The sequence below is a fragment of the Mesoplodon bidens genome, assembly GCF_964165515.1.
Source record: "Mesoplodon bidens genome assembly, chromosome: 9".
In the NCBI taxonomy this organism is placed as follows: domain Eukaryota; kingdom Metazoa; phylum Chordata; class Mammalia; order Artiodactyla; family Ziphiidae; genus Mesoplodon; species Mesoplodon bidens.
The window spans coordinates 95,191,073-95,206,998 of record NC_138166.1 but is presented as its reverse complement, the minus strand read 5'-3'; the positions used below and the strand labels follow the sequence as shown (position 1 = coordinate 95,206,998).

Below are 15,926 nucleotides of genomic sequence, written 5' to 3'. Positions count from 1 at the left end.
GCTGATGTATCTGGTTACATTATGCATTCCAGGATTTTTAAAATGTTACTTAATTTTGTTCTTTCTTCTTTGAACATAGAGTCAAGCAGCTTTGGGTTGAAGCCAAAAATGCTCCACTCTTACTGTGCCTAATATTTCTCAACATTGCTTTACTTGATTACATTTATGAGATTTATACTTTTTTTATCACAAGCATCATCACTTTTCAGTTTTCCATGTTCTCCTTTTATTATTTTCCCATTAAAATACTTAAATAATTGCACAGACAAAACTGAACTGTTAGATGGCATGGGATGCTGTATGAGATACTTGAAATGTTCATAGATCTGCAGATATATGAACTTGGCAATGTTAAAGGTGAGTTAGGTATGAGTGTGTGCAAGGTCATGTCTACAAAAGTCTAAAGTACACAAATCAAAGATCACTTGTTCTTTGGGGTTCAAACTCAGGTGCTACCACCTAGGTGCATCCTAGAGTAACGGCTTCCTTTGTACTATCAGCAAGGAAATGAAGACACCAATAACAGCTGCTTCATGGGGTTGTTTAGTGACTCAGATGAGACAGTGCCTATGGGAAGCACATGATAAAGGTGTTATTGCTGTGAGAGAGATGAGGAACAAGGGAGAAGAAGTATGTAATTCCCTGAGTCCTTAGGCAGTAGAGGTGATGCATGTCCTTGGGTTGGTGAAGAAGTCAGGGAAGCTGGTCTTGCTGATAAAGAAGTACAAGATGCCTTTGGTTTTGGTTTTCACAAGGATGGAATTCTACCTCTATTAAAATGTTTCTTTGCAATATTTTTTCATTTCTTCATAAACTTCTGTGATATATAAAATTATAAATAGTACATGTGTGTGCATGTATAATTACCATTTCATAATTGTAAGCACGTCCTCAATTTCTCACTTTGGTTTCAGCTGATATCTTTTCTCTGCTAACCATGACCATGATTCCTTCATCCATGGATTCCTGTCCTCCCAGTACCAACTCAGACATGTGCATTTAGGACTCAAGTCCCCTGCTTAAGTGGGCAAACTGAAGCCCTGGGAGAAGATGCTCTGAAGATCCTTCTTGGGCAGGAGAGTAAACCTCCCCCAATATCTTGATGCTCAGGTCCTGCTGATTCCTTTTTTTCTAAAAGAGATGTTTTTAGTACTTCAGCATCTCTCTCATTCCCAGTTTATAAGAAAAGAAGACAGTTGCATCCAGTTTTTCCCTCTGGGTTGACCAGACATGAAGAGATTTCTTAGCTCATTGTCTTTGCTCCTGAGTTTTCTGCATCTAAAGCAACTGGTGCCCATTGCTTTGCCCCTACTCCCTCTCTGCCTCACCCCAGAGCCCAGATCGCAGGGCTGTTGGGCTGCTCTGAGCCCCGTGCCCAGAGGGGACAGCAGAGGGAGAGAGAGCGGTCACAGCTCCCCGGGAGGCCCCTACGGCCTTGCAGTTGCCTGCCTGCACCCTGGAGCTCACATCTCCCAAACTGAGGACAATGCTAGGATGCTCCCAAGTCCCCAGGGGAGGCAGCTGCTCCTTCAGAACTGCTGTCGTGCTGTATTCAAGCCTGCTGGAGCACGGCGTCAGCCCTGAGGAGAGCTGGGCACTTCCACTCTTCCCAGTGTGTTTTGGGTTTAGATCTTCCAGCCAGGAGTGCCTGGATAGCAGGACGAAGGGAGTACAGAGAAAGGGGCCCGAGCAGGGTGAGGTGTCTCCACCCTGGTGTTGTGTTGATTCTCTCTACTCTGGTCTGCCCCACAGGTCCCGGGTTTGGCAACTGCACCCACAGAAGTGTGAGAGGGACCTCTTTGCTCCTTTCAACCTATTGCACTTGCGCTGTCGTCCACCGGGTGCGACTACCACGGCCGAGCCCTGCATCTGGACTTGGGCGGCAGGATGGGACCTTACATGGGTGAGTAACCTGCCTTCCCCCTAGTCTCTGTCATGCCCCTTTCATTGCCTTCATAGCACTTGGTCATAGTTTGTCATTTTAAACTTCTCTATTGTCTGTCTTCCCAATTTGCCTGTTAGTTCTGGGTCTGTTTTGTTCGCCACTGTATTCCTAGAGCACTGGTAGTACCGACCACACTCAGTCCGATTTTCCTGAATGAATGAGTGAAGGGTGAATATGATGAATGATTCGAGTTGTCTTTGTCCTCTTGCTCCCTGTGCTGTTGCTGATTTGGGGTGCAGCAGTGAAGCTCATGGCGACAAGACTCCATTCCCTGCATTGGTCTCATCTTGCCCCCGCTCTTGGGGAGGAGCTAAAGGTCTTCTGTGCCATCCCACCCCTTCTGGTCCTTCCTTAGAGACCTGGGTTCAGGGGACGCTCAGCCTAGATTCCTTCCTGATGCGTCTCTGTCCTCTCTTCAAGCCTTCGCAGACCTTTCGCTGCCCGACACGTCGTCCTCTTGCGTCATTCTTCCTCTAGTTCTTGCTGCCGGCGGGTCTGCTGGCCCCAGTTTGCTGTTTCCCTCTGTGTCCTTCCTCTGTCACCGCCCCTTGCAAAGGCCTGTGAACCACAAGGGAATATCCATCTGTCCACTCTGTCCATCCCTCTGTTCCATTCTTCATCCCCACTTTTTCATTCTCTTGAGAAGCTGGACATGTCCCAAGACACTGATGATCAGAGTCATCGCTACAAAAAACCGTGGTGGTGGTACTCTCACCCCCGTCTGCATTCCCAGTTATGTTTTTTTTTTTTTTTAAGAGTCATTTTCTGGGGTAGGAAGAGAAGCCAAAATGCGTAGGAATAACTCAGCCAGGAGAACTGAGAAGATTGATGTGGAGAGAGAAAGACGTGTAACAAGGAGGGGTCTTTCAGATGGCTTCCAAGTCTCCAGAGGATTAGTGTATGGAGACAACAGCTTATGATACCTGCTCTCTGACATTTTAACAGAAATCTGACCTATAAAACCTACAGCATGAATGACTGGAATAAGATGAACAGGATCTCTTACCAGTGAGAATGCTCACCAGGAGTGAGTAAGGGGAACTGAGGACACGTCGGGGACCCCAGCCTGTCGAGTACAGACAACGTGTGGCCTGGTCCAAAGCACGCACTAAATGGCCAACCAAGGCCTTGACCAGCCTGCTTTGTAATGTCTAAGGTGATACCTGGCCTGGTTTGATGGGGCACCTCATTATCTCCTGACTGAAGTTGAGTTTGCCTGGGTCCCAGGGATGCAGGACTCCTGGGCCTGAGAGGGGTTTTGTTCTATAGCAAGGGCTTCCACAGAGCCTACACCAAGGAAACTCTGGTCTGCAGAAGACCCCGATGCAGAGAAAAGTCGATTCTACATTCAACTTAAACTTCTCCTATGTTAATTTGGCAGTATCCTAAACAAAAACTTGAAAAGTAAAATGACTCAACAAGTCCCCCACCGCGTGCGCTCCGCCCACCCCAGAGCCTCGCCTTCCACCACGATGAGCCCATGAGTGGCAGCGAGGGCATGAAATATAAATTCCACTCAGGGGAGGAAGTGCTGTGCCTCGAGCCTGACCCCACCAAGGCACGAGTGCTGGACGGATGCCAAGATTGTCGATGTTATTGTTGGGAAAGACGAAAAAGGCAGAAAGATCCCGGAATATCTGATCCATTTTAGTGGTTGGAACAGAAGCTGGGATAGATGGGCAGCTGAAGATCATGTCCTTTGTGACACTGATGAAAATCAGAGATTACAGCGTAAATTGGCAAGAAAAGCTGTAGCTCGCCTGAGAAGCACGGGAAGAAAGAGGAAGCGCTGCAGGTTGCCTGGTGTGGACTCTGTCTTAAAAAGCCTCCCTGCTGGGCTTCCCTGGTGGCACAGTGGTTGAGAGTCCGCCTGCTGATGCAGGGGACACGGGTTCGTGCCCCTGTCCAGGAAGATCCCACATGCCGCGGAACAGCTGGGCCCGTGAGCCATGGCTGCTGAGCCTGCGCGTCCGGGGCCTGGGCTCCGCAACGGGAGAGGCCACAACAGGGAGAGGCCCGCGTACCGCAAAAAAAAAAAAAAAAAAAAAAAAAAAAGCCTCCCTGCTGAAGAAAAAGATGAAAATGTTGAAAACTAATTCAGCAGTTCTTCTGATGACAATAGTGAAGAAAAGGATGAAGAAATAAGTGAAGAAAGTGATCTTGAAGAAAAGACTGAAGTGAAGGAAGATCCAGAGCTGCACGCACAAAAGGAAATGGAAGAAAGAACAGTAACGATAGAAAATCCTGAAGTTCTGAAGAAGAAGCTTGAGGACGATGGTTACTGTATCAACAGGAGGAAGCGGTTAGTGAAACTTCTGTGACAGACCAACATCAGAACTATTTTGGAATCGTACGTGAAGCATTTTGCTATCAATGCAGCCTTTTCAGCCAACAAGAGGCCTCGTCACCATTACGCTATGCCACACGCCAACATGAATGTGCAGTATATCCCAGCAGAAAAGAACGTTGACCTTTGTAAGGAGATTGTGGATGGATTAAGAATAACCTTTGAGGGGCTTCCCTGGTGGTGCAGTGGTTAAGAATCCACCTGCCAATGCAGGGGACATGGGTTCGAGTCCTGGTCCTGGAAGATCCCACATGCCGTGGAGCAACTAAGCCCATGCGCCACAGCTACTGAGCCCACGCTCCACAAAAAGAGAAGCCACCACAATGAGAAGCCCGCGCACCGCAATGAAGAGTAGCCCCCGCTCGCAGCAACTAGAGAAAGCCCGCGTGCAGCAGCGAAGACCCAACACAGACAGAAATCAATAAATAAAATTAATTAATTAATTAAAAAAATATATTTAAAAAACAAAACAAAAAAGAATAACCTTTGATTACACTCTCCCATTGGTTTTGCTCTATCCATATGAACAAGTTCAGTATAAAAAGGTGACTTGGTCCAAATTTTTTCTTCCGATTAAGGAAAGTACCACAAACACTAATGGGAACGCGGAGGATCTCTCTCCAGGCCCACCTTTGTTGAATCCATCCACACCACAGTCCACAGAGAGTCAGCGAACCACATGCGAACCGGCCACCCCCAAAAGGCGCAAAGCCGAGCCGGAAGCCTTGCAGTCTCGGAGGCGGTCCACACGCCACTTTGCCAATCTGCGACCGGCTGTCTGAGAGCAGCGCCTCGCCTCAGCCCAAGCGCCGGCAGCAGGACACGTCTGCCAGCAATGCCCAGGCTGTTCCTGCACCTGGAAGAGAAGACACGTGTTGGTAGCAGATCATCCTCACTTGTTCCTCTGACCCCGAGCAAGGAAGGGAGTGCGGTGTTTGCTGCCTTTAAAGGCAGAAGAACTAATGAAATAAATGAGGTCCTCTCCTGGAAACTTGTACCCGACAGTTACCCCCCAGGGGACCAGCCACCTCCACCCTCTTACATTTATGGGGCACAGCACTTGCTGCGATTGTTCGTGAAACTTCCAGAAATCCTTGGAAAGATGTCCTTTTCTGAGAAGAATCTGAAGCCTTTGATCTGAAGCACTTGGATCTCTTTCTGAGGTTTTTAGCAGAATACCATGATGACTTTTCCCCAGAGTCTGCCTGTGTTGCCGCCTGTGAGGCGCACGACAGCATGAAGAACCCCAGGGCGATTTATGAAGGCTTTGATGGTTCTGGAAGAACAGCTTCTCTGTCTAGCTTTGCACGCTCGGTTCCCAGTGAAGAACTAGGGAGTTGGTGGGCCTTCCTTACAGGCAGAGCCAATGCGACAGCCCCCTTGGGGCGGGTGTGGCAGAGGCGGGCCCATTTGTTTGAGCTGCTTACCTACCGTAGTTATTTCTGTTAAGGATTACTTCCTAGGTGCCTGAACGGCCTCCAGCATCTGACCCTTGCCACGGTACCTGCCATCTGTGACGGCGGGAAAAGAGCAGTTGTGTTCACAGTGAAATGTTCACCAAAGTGTGTGTGGGTCGGGCTGTTTCAGTAGACGGAGTTACTTGTTAGCAATAACCACATTGTTTAGTTATTTGTTAGCATTAAACAAAATTGTTTTGCAAACCGTTTTCATTCTTGTGATGACGCTGAGCAATAAACATTAGTTTTGCTTGAAACCGAAAAGTAGTCCCAGAATATTTTAGAGGAGGTTGATATTGATGGCAAAAGAAAATTTGCAGCTGTACATTTGCTTGTTACAGTTCCTTTCCTTTAAAACCTTATTTTTGGTGATTTAAATAAAGCATTGCCTGAATGTTAAAAAAAAAAAATTACTCAACAAGTACAGTGGGTCCTAAAACATACTCCAGGGGGCTTGTCCTGAGCTGTGGGCTCCAGTTTGCTGAATTGGAGTCTGCGGGGGGCCGTGGATCAGAGTCTTGAATGAACATGAAGGGACAGGCATGCATCGTGGACAAGGAGCGGGGCACCAGTCATCAACGCTGAGAGGGGATGTGAGACCGTAAACAGGGAGAGGAATGTCTAAGGGTGAGAAGTCCAGAAGACAGGAGAGAGGTTGGCAGAAGGAAGGCAAGATGGGTTGGGGTGAGGGTATAAATAGGAGGTCAGTTTGAAAAGGATGCTGGCTAGTGTGAGGTGGAGTGAAGCCTGCTGCACTGAATGGAGTACTCCTGACTCCAGGGTCATCCCTGATTTAACACTTTCACCTCTGATTTCAGGACTTCAGATGTTTTAGAACGTTGAACCTCCGGAGGCGATGTCATGGAAACCTATTGGGTAAGAAAGATATTGCTTTCTGGGTGGCAGTGATGGTGAATCAAACATAAAATGGGCCCATGCGTTGAATTCCTCATTATGGCTCATGCATTTATAACACCCACAGAATGTGACACACATCAGTATGGGGCCGGGTAGGGTGAGATCACAATCGGAGAAGTGGTAAGTGGAGGGCCAGCAGCCCCCTGAAAGCCTGACTGTCGTGGCTTCCCCATGAGTGACCGAGCACTCAGGGCTGGACCTCTGACTGGTTCCACAGTAATGGCTGAGACCCAAGTTAGATCCTTTCTTTGAGGAAAGGGATACCCTCCCTGTTTCCTCCCCATCACTGCCTCTTACTCATCACTGATGGTCAACAGCCGATCCTGGGAATTTATTCTTTAGTACATTCCTTTATTTACCATGTATTAAATACTCTCCCTGTTTGCAGACCTAAGCAATAGACTTTGAATCCTGTGTTCAGAGATCGGTATGGCACTGTTTGAAAATTGGGAAGATTTCACGTTTGGCATTTTAATGACTGTAAATGAGTAGGTATTGGAGTTAGAAGACTCTGGGTTCAAATCCCAGCTGTACATTTATTAACTATACGACTTGGGGTGGAGATCCTTAAACATCTTGAGTCTCGGTTTTTATCACCTGTGATATGGAGAGGGCAACTTTCACAGTCGTTTTGCAGTGTAGGAACCAGTACGTGGTGGGCACTCAGTGAATGAGGCCTAACCATTCACAGCCCCTGATCTATAATGCTGTCATCAAAAATGCTTTGACAACTGAAAGTTCTTTTCTAATTTTGGGTCAAACTAACTAGGTAGTGAAACCTGATCTGAACTTACTGTGAGGCCATTTATTGCCTTTATTTATTCTATTTAGTGTGCATATTCGTGTATTTTGCTGCAGAAGTAGTAGTGTATTTGATTACAGGGTGTACCCAGACCCTTCTGGGATTGGATTCTGAAACATATCTGGTCTCATTGTATCTTTCTGATAAGAACTTGTCAGGCCATGCTTGCCCCCTTACCAGCTATTGAAGTCTATAATGCACACATTCAAATAATCATGAATGAAAACGTGAGTTTCCATTTGGCAAGACTTCTCTTCTCAGGACTAGGAATGAAAACCCAACAGATGTACTCATTCATTTGTTTAACCAAAATTTACGAAGTCCTTACGCTTTGTAAGACGTGTTGCTGCAGGGTGTTGTGAGGGCTATAACGATGAAAAGAGAGGCCTGCCACTGAGAAATGAGGAATCTAGTGTTTGGGATGAGGCTGGCACAAGAAAAATTATCACGCAAGGCGGAGCACGCTAACTTCCCTTGTTGAGAATTCCTGGCAGGACAAGTTCACATCTGGATAGAGGATGAAGCTTCATAAAGGAGAGACATTTGAAGTGTGGGTAAGAATCTGCCAGGCAGAGATAGCAGGACAGGGTATTCTGAGCATAGGGAAGAGTAAGGAAAGGGTGTGCAAGCAGAGGGTGGTCTTAATATTTGGAGAATAGCAAGTGGTCCAGCTTGGTGGAAGCACAATCATGCAGTAAGAAGGAGGTGAATGTTAGGCTGGAGGGGTAGATGGGTAGAGCTGTAGAAAGCTGGGATTGCCAGGAAGAGTTTGTGCTTGATTTATAGACAAGGGAGGGAATAGATGTTGTTTAAAACATTTTTTTTCTGATACTGATATAATGTGTGTTCAAATAAAAAGAATTTGAAAAACAAGATATATATACATATGAAAACATTTAGATGCCTATAATCCACACCTAGAGATAGCCATTGTTAATATTTTTTTGTTTTTTTTTAACAACTTTATTGGAGTATAATTGCTTTACAATGTTGTGTTAGTTTCTGCTGTATAACAGAGTGAATCAGCTATATGTATACATATATCCCCATATCCCCTCATTGTTAATATTTTAAAATGTGTCCTTGTAGTCTTTTTCTGTATGAAGGTAGATGACATTGAAAGTAATGTATAAATGAAATAACATTGCCTCAGATTATTAAAAAAAAACAGCCTATGGACATAATACTTTAGAAAAATAAATATAACAGCAGTATATGGATAGGTTGGATCCAATACAGAAATGTACAAATACATATATAGAAATGTACAAATAAGAAAGCCATTAAGAATGCTGTTGTGATGATTAAGAGGAAGTGAATCCTTGAGCCTAGTTGGTGGCTATGAAAAAAGAAAGGGGACAGGATGAGAAAAAATATATTTCTAAGGATAACAATTCAAGTGGTTTAGAAGAAAGAAGGAGAACTCAGAAATAACCTCCCAGGGACTTCCCTGGTGGCACAGTGGTTAAGAATCCATCTGCCAATGCAGGGAACACGGGTTCGACTCCTGGCCCAGGAAGATCCCACGTGCCACGGAGCACTAAGCCCGTGCGCCACAACTACTGAGCCCACGTACCTAGAGCCTGTGCTCTACAACAAGAGAGGCCACTGCAATGAGAAGCTCGCGTACTGCAACGAAGAGTAGCCCCCGCTCACCACAACTAGAGAAAGCCCGTGTGCAGCAACGAAGACCCAACACAGCCCAAAATAAATAAAATAAATAAATTTAGAAAAACAAAACAAAACAACAACAAAAAAAGAAATACCTCCCAGGTTTCAAGTCTGGATAACGGGGGGTTTGGGAGGCCATGAACATGATACTGGCTTTGGGGGAGGAGATGATTATGTGTGTATTTTTTACACATGTTGAGTATGTGGTAGTGTGAGATGTGGGCTGAGAACAAAAAGGCAGAGCCTCTCTTACATTTTCAAGATTGCTCTCGTTAAGGGAGAACGTGAGTTTTCTGAAGGAGAGACCAGAGAGAGAAAAGAAGGATGAGAAGAGAGATGCGGGGACATTCGTATTTAGAAAACAGCAGAAAGACGAGCTAGAGAAGGAGCCAGCCAAGAAAAACCTCAAGAGTTACTGGACAATTAAGAGTAGAGTGTCTCCACAGTCAGGGGTGGAAGCTATTTCAAAAATGTGTGATTCACAGCGTGAAATGTCACAGAGAAGGCAAGGAGGATGAGGACTGAGCCCAAAGGGTGAAAAGAAGTAATGTGTAAGGTACCAGATACTGAGACATGGAAAGAACTCTGCTAATGGCAGGTGTTATTCTGATTGAAAGGCTATTACATTTGGCAGTTGGGAAGGGTTTACCAGACCCAGCCAGAATTCTGGCCCAGAGACAGAGCTTAACAAATGTGTTGAATGAAATAATGAATGAGTCGAAGACAGAAGTGTAAGGGTTTAGGCGTGATGGTGATGTGGGAGTAGCCAGTTCCTAAATCTGTCCAGCAGAACCACTCAGTTCCTTGCGCCTTGGGAACTTCTGCCCTTTGGGAATGTGTCTCCGGGACATTGAACTTCACCATGCATACGGGCCAGTCTGCTTGGGAAGCCAGGCCAGCCACCAGGGAGCAAGGTCAAGAGAGCGGCGGGTGGTGATTTCCCGCTAAGACTTCCTGGCTTCTCACACGTGGTACAGAGAATGGGCGTCAAGTGCGGTGAGTAACTTCAGCGTCGTCAGGGAGTTTGTGCTTCTGGGATTTTCTCATCTGCATGAGTTCCAGACCCTCCTGTTTACTTTTATCCTATTGATGTATGTGCTGACGGTGCTGGGGAAGCTGGCCATTGTCACCCTGGACTTCCGCCTCCACTCACCCATGTACTGCTTCCTCTGCAACTTCTCCCTCGTGGAGGCGCTGGTCACCTCCACTGTGGTCCCTAGGATGCTGGCCGACCTGCTGTCCACTCACAGGACCATGTCCCTGGCTGAACGCCTGAGCCAGTCTTTCTTTTACTTCTCCCTGGGCTCCACCAACTTCCTGACCCTCACAGCCATGGCCTTCGATTGCTACGTGGCCATCTGCCGTCCTCTGCACCACGCGACTATCACGAACAGGACAGTCTGTGTGAAGCTGGTGGGGGTCAGCTGGGTGGCTGGGTTCCTTTCCATCATCTCCCTGACCCTGCGGAAAACCCAGCTCTGGTTCTGTGGCCGCAACATCATTGACCGCTACTTGTGTGACTGCCCCGCTGCTCAAGCTGTCCTGCTCCGCCACCCAGCACGTCGAGCTCGTGGACTTCTTCCTGTCCTTTCCTCGCTCTTCGTGCTGGCCGCCCCGCTGCTCTTCACGGCCTCGTACATCCTCATTGCAGCTGCAGAGCTGCGCACGCCCTCCTCCTCCGGGCACCAGAGGCCTTTCCACCTGCACCTCCCATCTCACGGTGGTGGTTCTGGGCTACGGAAGCGCCATCTTTATCTACCTGAGGCCAGGCAAGGGCTACTCCACGCAGCTCAACAAGGTGGTGGCCCCATTCCTCCACCTCTTCATCTTCACCTTCCCGAATGAGAAGGTCAGAGGTCCTTGAGGATATGTCCGAAAGGATCCTCCTCAGAGACCCAGCCACCCACAGATGAGAACAAGGAATGAGGACCATCCACTGCAGGTGGGGCCAAGGTGCCCAGGCTGGAGCTTCTCAGTCTCCTTCTTTCTAGTCTTTTCTGCTCTTTCACCCCCACAGAAGTCTCTGTTCACTCTCTACAGGGAGCTGATGAGCTCACATTGTCTGAATGTCTCAAAGGCAACGGTCTGTGAGCCAGTGCTAGTTAAGGAGAGGATGATTTCAAGGAAGCTGGGCGTGAAAACAGTGTGATGATGTCAATTAAAAGAGATAATCCAAATCAAGCTCTTAGCACAGGGTCTGGTATGTACTAAGAACTCAGTAAACATAGCTATTAGTATGAAATGTGCTATTAAAATCTCTCCTCCCTGGTCCTGCTCTGTGGTTTTGTTCGCATTCCTTTATGTTTCTTTGTGTGCACATTTTTGGGGGGTGTGTTCTTTTCCCAGGAACTGGCTTCAGAGTCTAGGATGGGATTCTGAAAATGGGAGATTCTTGGAGAAGAGCAGAGAGGCCTGGCATCCTCAAAACAGAAATAACAATGTGCCTTTTGTTGGGGCCCCCCTGTGGGATTGCTCCTGGAGTAGAAGCAGCGCTCACACCCAGGCTGCCCACTACCACCTCCTGGCCCCCAGACCCCTTACCTTTAAAGAGAAATGACTCTCTGGGGGCCACTTTCTCAATCCCCATATACAGCAAGGTCATGAGGGCCCCATGCCTAGAAAGAAGGGCATGCAATTTATTCTTTTTTTTTTTCCTTTTTTTCAATCCTTGCTATGCACTCAGGGAAGGGGGGAAAGCTGGATCATTGACCCCAGACTTGGTACCGTCGTCTTCTCAAGGGCTAGCACTCCGCTTCCCCCACAGAACCTTAGGTCCGTGGCCCAGAGGGAGGGCCCTCTGAGGTTGGGCTTCCTGGAAGCCACCTGAGGAGATTGCCAGCAGCCCTGCGGGGTAAGGCAGAGGTGATAGAAGGCTGGTGAGGAAGAAGTGGAACAGGATGGGTACTGTGGGTGATGGGCTGTGGGTGGATGAGGGAAGGCGTTCCTTGGAAATCTGGGAATGGTTTAGGAAGTCATGGAAGGAGAGTGTGAGTGGGAATAGCTCTGGCATCTGATTTCTTATACCAGATTGAATCTGGACTGGGCTGGGATTAGCAAAACAAGACAAAGAGTACATGCAAACTTCTCTGACTTCTGGAGCTAGCTCTGCCTACAGGGTGTCTAGAGAGGCCCTGGGTCCTCGTTTGCAGTGCGGACAGTCACAGTGTGGGGACCACCCGACAGACCCAAGCCTGTGAAGAAAGGGGGTGGTGGGAGGGGCAAGCATCCCCCTACAGGGTGTGTGGCCTGGAGGCCTGAGTCCCCTCTTATTGTCTGGAAGCTTGGTCTCCAATTAAGCTTTTTTTTAAAAAAAATAACTACCACGGGACACATTCCCATTTGTGGGCCTCTCCAAAAAAGTGGGCAGATACTTTTGATTCTGCAGTAAAGGCCAGCTGGGAAAACATTTTTTTCATCCTGAGAACTTTCTTTCCTCTAAGTCTCTAGGGACTAATTACTTACCCTCCTTGCAAATTTTGTGAAAAACTGAAAAACGAAATGGGAGGCAATTATCTCCTTCCGATATGCAAACACTTTCCTTCAGCTTTTTCCTTCTCAATCAGCACACAAATCCACTCAGATTTTCCTCCTGAGAGACTCTATTCTGTGACTCTCATCTCTGCACGTTTCCACCTAAAAATTTAAAAATAACCAACAGCCTACAGCAGTCTCTTGCCTGTTTTTCACAGTGTTCCTGTAGGAGTGGGGTCTCTGGCCACATTTAGAGAAGGTATCCCATGCTTTATTCCTCCACAGTGACTGCCCTGTCATAGTTAGCATCTCACAGGCGTGGCATTCTTAAAAAACTTGCCTGTGGTCCCTTGCTACTCAAAGTGTGATCCCTGGAACCACATTGGCATCTCCCGGGAGCTTTTTGGAAATGCAGAATCTGGGCCCCCATCCCAGACCTGCTGAATCCGAATCTGCATTTTTAATAGGACCTCAGGGTGATTCACAATGCACGGTAATATGTGAGAAGTGCTGATCTAGACAATTAGCTGGTGGGGTTTCCAATCAGGGAATTGTATAAAAAGCCCTTGTCCCAATCTCAACAGTGTGAAGGACACTGGAAGAGGGAATTTGAGGGTGTACTTGCTGTTATCGGAGCCATCCTTTCTTAATGACTTTTATCCCAGGTCCTATTTCTGGAGACCGTAACCAGGACTCAGATCCCCAAGATTTTCATCCCAGTTTGACTTTAGACTTCTTGAGTGACTTTAGCCTAATGGTCCAGCTTCCTACTTGCTGTTAGAATCCTGCGTGGACATGACCTGGAGATATTTTGGTTCCACACATCTGTCTGGATGTGACAGGGACCCTCGGTGTATACAGTGTCAAATGAGGCAACTGCATAGACATAATCTGGAAAGTAATTTGAACTTACTTTTCCAGCTTGCTGGAAGGAATATGGGGATCCCAGTTCTAAGACAGAGTGTCTGTACGAAAGTCTCCCTAGGTTTAGAGTCATGATGTAACTAAACCACTGCCTCATGGAATTGCAGGGGAGTGCGTAGGTCATCCAGGCCCACCTCCCCTGAGCTCAGGCATCCCCACGGCAGCACACACAGAGGCCCTGCTGGAACCCAGTCTAGAGATGGAGCCCTCACAGCCGTGAGGCGGTCCCTCTCTTCGCTGCTGTGTGCTAATGTTTAGGATGAAACCCTTATATCCAGCCTCACTGTGATTCCCTCTAGCATTCACCCACTGCGCAATTTTGGTTCACACAGGCAGACCAGCAAATAAGTGAAGGCAGCTAGATATTCCCCCATAAAATATTCAGATTTACTAGTGAAGTGTTGCCACTGAACACTTTCTAGACCTCTCACTATCCACATTGCTTCCTCTTGTGCCTGTTGTTATGTGGGTCTTAACAACTAGTGCTAGTTTAGACAACTAACCGGGATAGAGGTGCAGTGGGGTAACTTCTTCCTGCGCTTTGGTTACTACACATCTATTACTGTCAACTAAGATGGCCTTCCGTGTTTTCGTTTACAGCGTCTGCTCATATTCCAAATTCATCTACAAACCTCGTTGCTAAAGACAGCTGGCCTTTACTGAACATCTCTGTTGTTGGTACAGGAGATACAGAGGTAGAGAAGGCATGATGCCTAACTTGAAGAGCTGAGAATTTAGTGTGGGAAGACTAAACTATGTGTTAGTTACTAGGATATGCAAAGCACTCTGGGAATACAGGGAGGGAGTTGGTTAAATTGAGTCTTCTCAAACGTGGTGTCATTTGATTCAAGCTTTGAAGTATAGAGTAACTTCACAGGCCGAGAATGGGAAAAGTGAATTCCAGAGAGAAACAACTTAATATATAAAGTAACGTAGAAATAAAAATGGCACATTGTGTAGGCAGTGCAAGCCCTGGGAGATGGAATTAATGAATGCTCTCTGGAGAGTGGTCATGGGTATCTTCACTAATCAAATCCAGGTCTCTTGGGGGTTTGCAAATGTCCTCTGAAAGATGCTCCACTCACTGAAATCACAAGATGACAAATTTTATAGTGGGTACAGAGGGTATTGATGTGGAAACCTTTGCATGCCAGGGCAACTCTACTGTATTCACAAAGGTATTATTTACGGTCAGTGCTGGAATTTCATCGCCTTAAATTTTGAAAATGACCTAAGTAAGTTCATAGAGAGTTTAAGAATAGTTCTTTTAAAGGGCAATTCCATGAGGTTTCCTTCCATAGCATTTGATGCTTGTCTAACTCAAGAGAAGGAGAATGACAAAGATGCTGGGTTGAATGCAGAACAGGATCTAAGGGAAAACCCAGAGGCAGAATACTACACTGATGGCCTGGAGCCCTGCTGAAAATTGATTGTTAAATTTTCAGGAATTAAACATAGTCATTATCAAAAATTAAATAATAGACACTTACAATCAAATAGATTGTTAAAAACAAAGGTAATCAAAACTCAAAACTCCTAATTATTTTACTGCATTTTACTTTGGTCTATTCCACTGAAGTTGTGTCACTTGTGTCAGTATGGTAGAAATACTGTATATAGTAGAGTGGGAAGCTGCCACGTAGCACAGGGAGATCAGCTCGATGCTTTGTGACTACCTAGAGGGGTGGGATAGGGAGGGTGGGAGGGAGGCTCAAGAAACAGGGGATACGGGGATACATGTATACATATAGCTGATTCACTTTGTTGTACAGCAGAAACTAACACAACATTGTAAAGCTATTATACTCCAATAAAGATTTTTTTAAAATCAAAAAAAAAAAAAAAGAGAAATACTGTATAATGGTGAGAATCTCTTCCCATCTCCAAGCTCAGTGATGTCATGTTGGTCGCTTGAAACTAGACATGATGAGAGTGAAACTGACACTGTGGAAACTGGTGAATGCTGCAAGTCAGCAAAGGCTACAGCTGGGGAGCCAGTGATTAAATATTTATCGGCAGACTACTGGGTCACTGTCACTTTTCTTCTGTATTCATCAGGCATGGTTGCAAGGACCCTACTTACATCAGGAAATTTAAAGCTGAAAGATTTGGTGAAACTAGATCGATATGAACATGGTGTTCCACAGGCAACACTCACATTTTCCAACTTGGGCTTAGAAAGTTTTGCGCTTCACCTAACTCCTAAAATCCTATATATGCAGCACGTTCATGGCACCACTGGTCATTCTAGGACCCAGGCCTGACTTTTATATGAAAATGATTTGATTCCTTTATCTTCCTTCATCAGAACTTGCATGCCTTTGATTTCTTGCTCCCTAGTCCTCTCAGCTGCTAGGAATAAACCTACTTTTATTTCCCGCTGGGATTTCC

The 15,926-nt window shown here is 46.4% G+C and overlaps 2 pseudogenes across 2 annotated transcripts; both read left to right on the top strand.

Moving 5' to 3' along the window:
* The first annotated feature begins 3,425 nt into the window (after positions 1–3,425).
* Positions 3,426–5,750, top strand: LOC308622655 (MSL complex subunit 3-like; annotated as a pseudogene). Its single transcript has 3 exons — positions 3,426–3,791; positions 4,050–4,469; positions 4,771–5,750. The product of its transcript is annotated as an MSL complex subunit 3-like (transcript).
* Positions 5,751–9,888: 4,138 nt separating this feature from the next.
* Positions 9,889–11,053, top strand: LOC308622327 (olfactory receptor 6V1-like; annotated as a pseudogene). Its single transcript has 2 exons — positions 9,889–9,896; positions 10,118–11,053. The product of its transcript is annotated as an olfactory receptor 6V1-like (transcript).
* Positions 11,054–15,926: the final 4,873 nt, after the last annotated feature.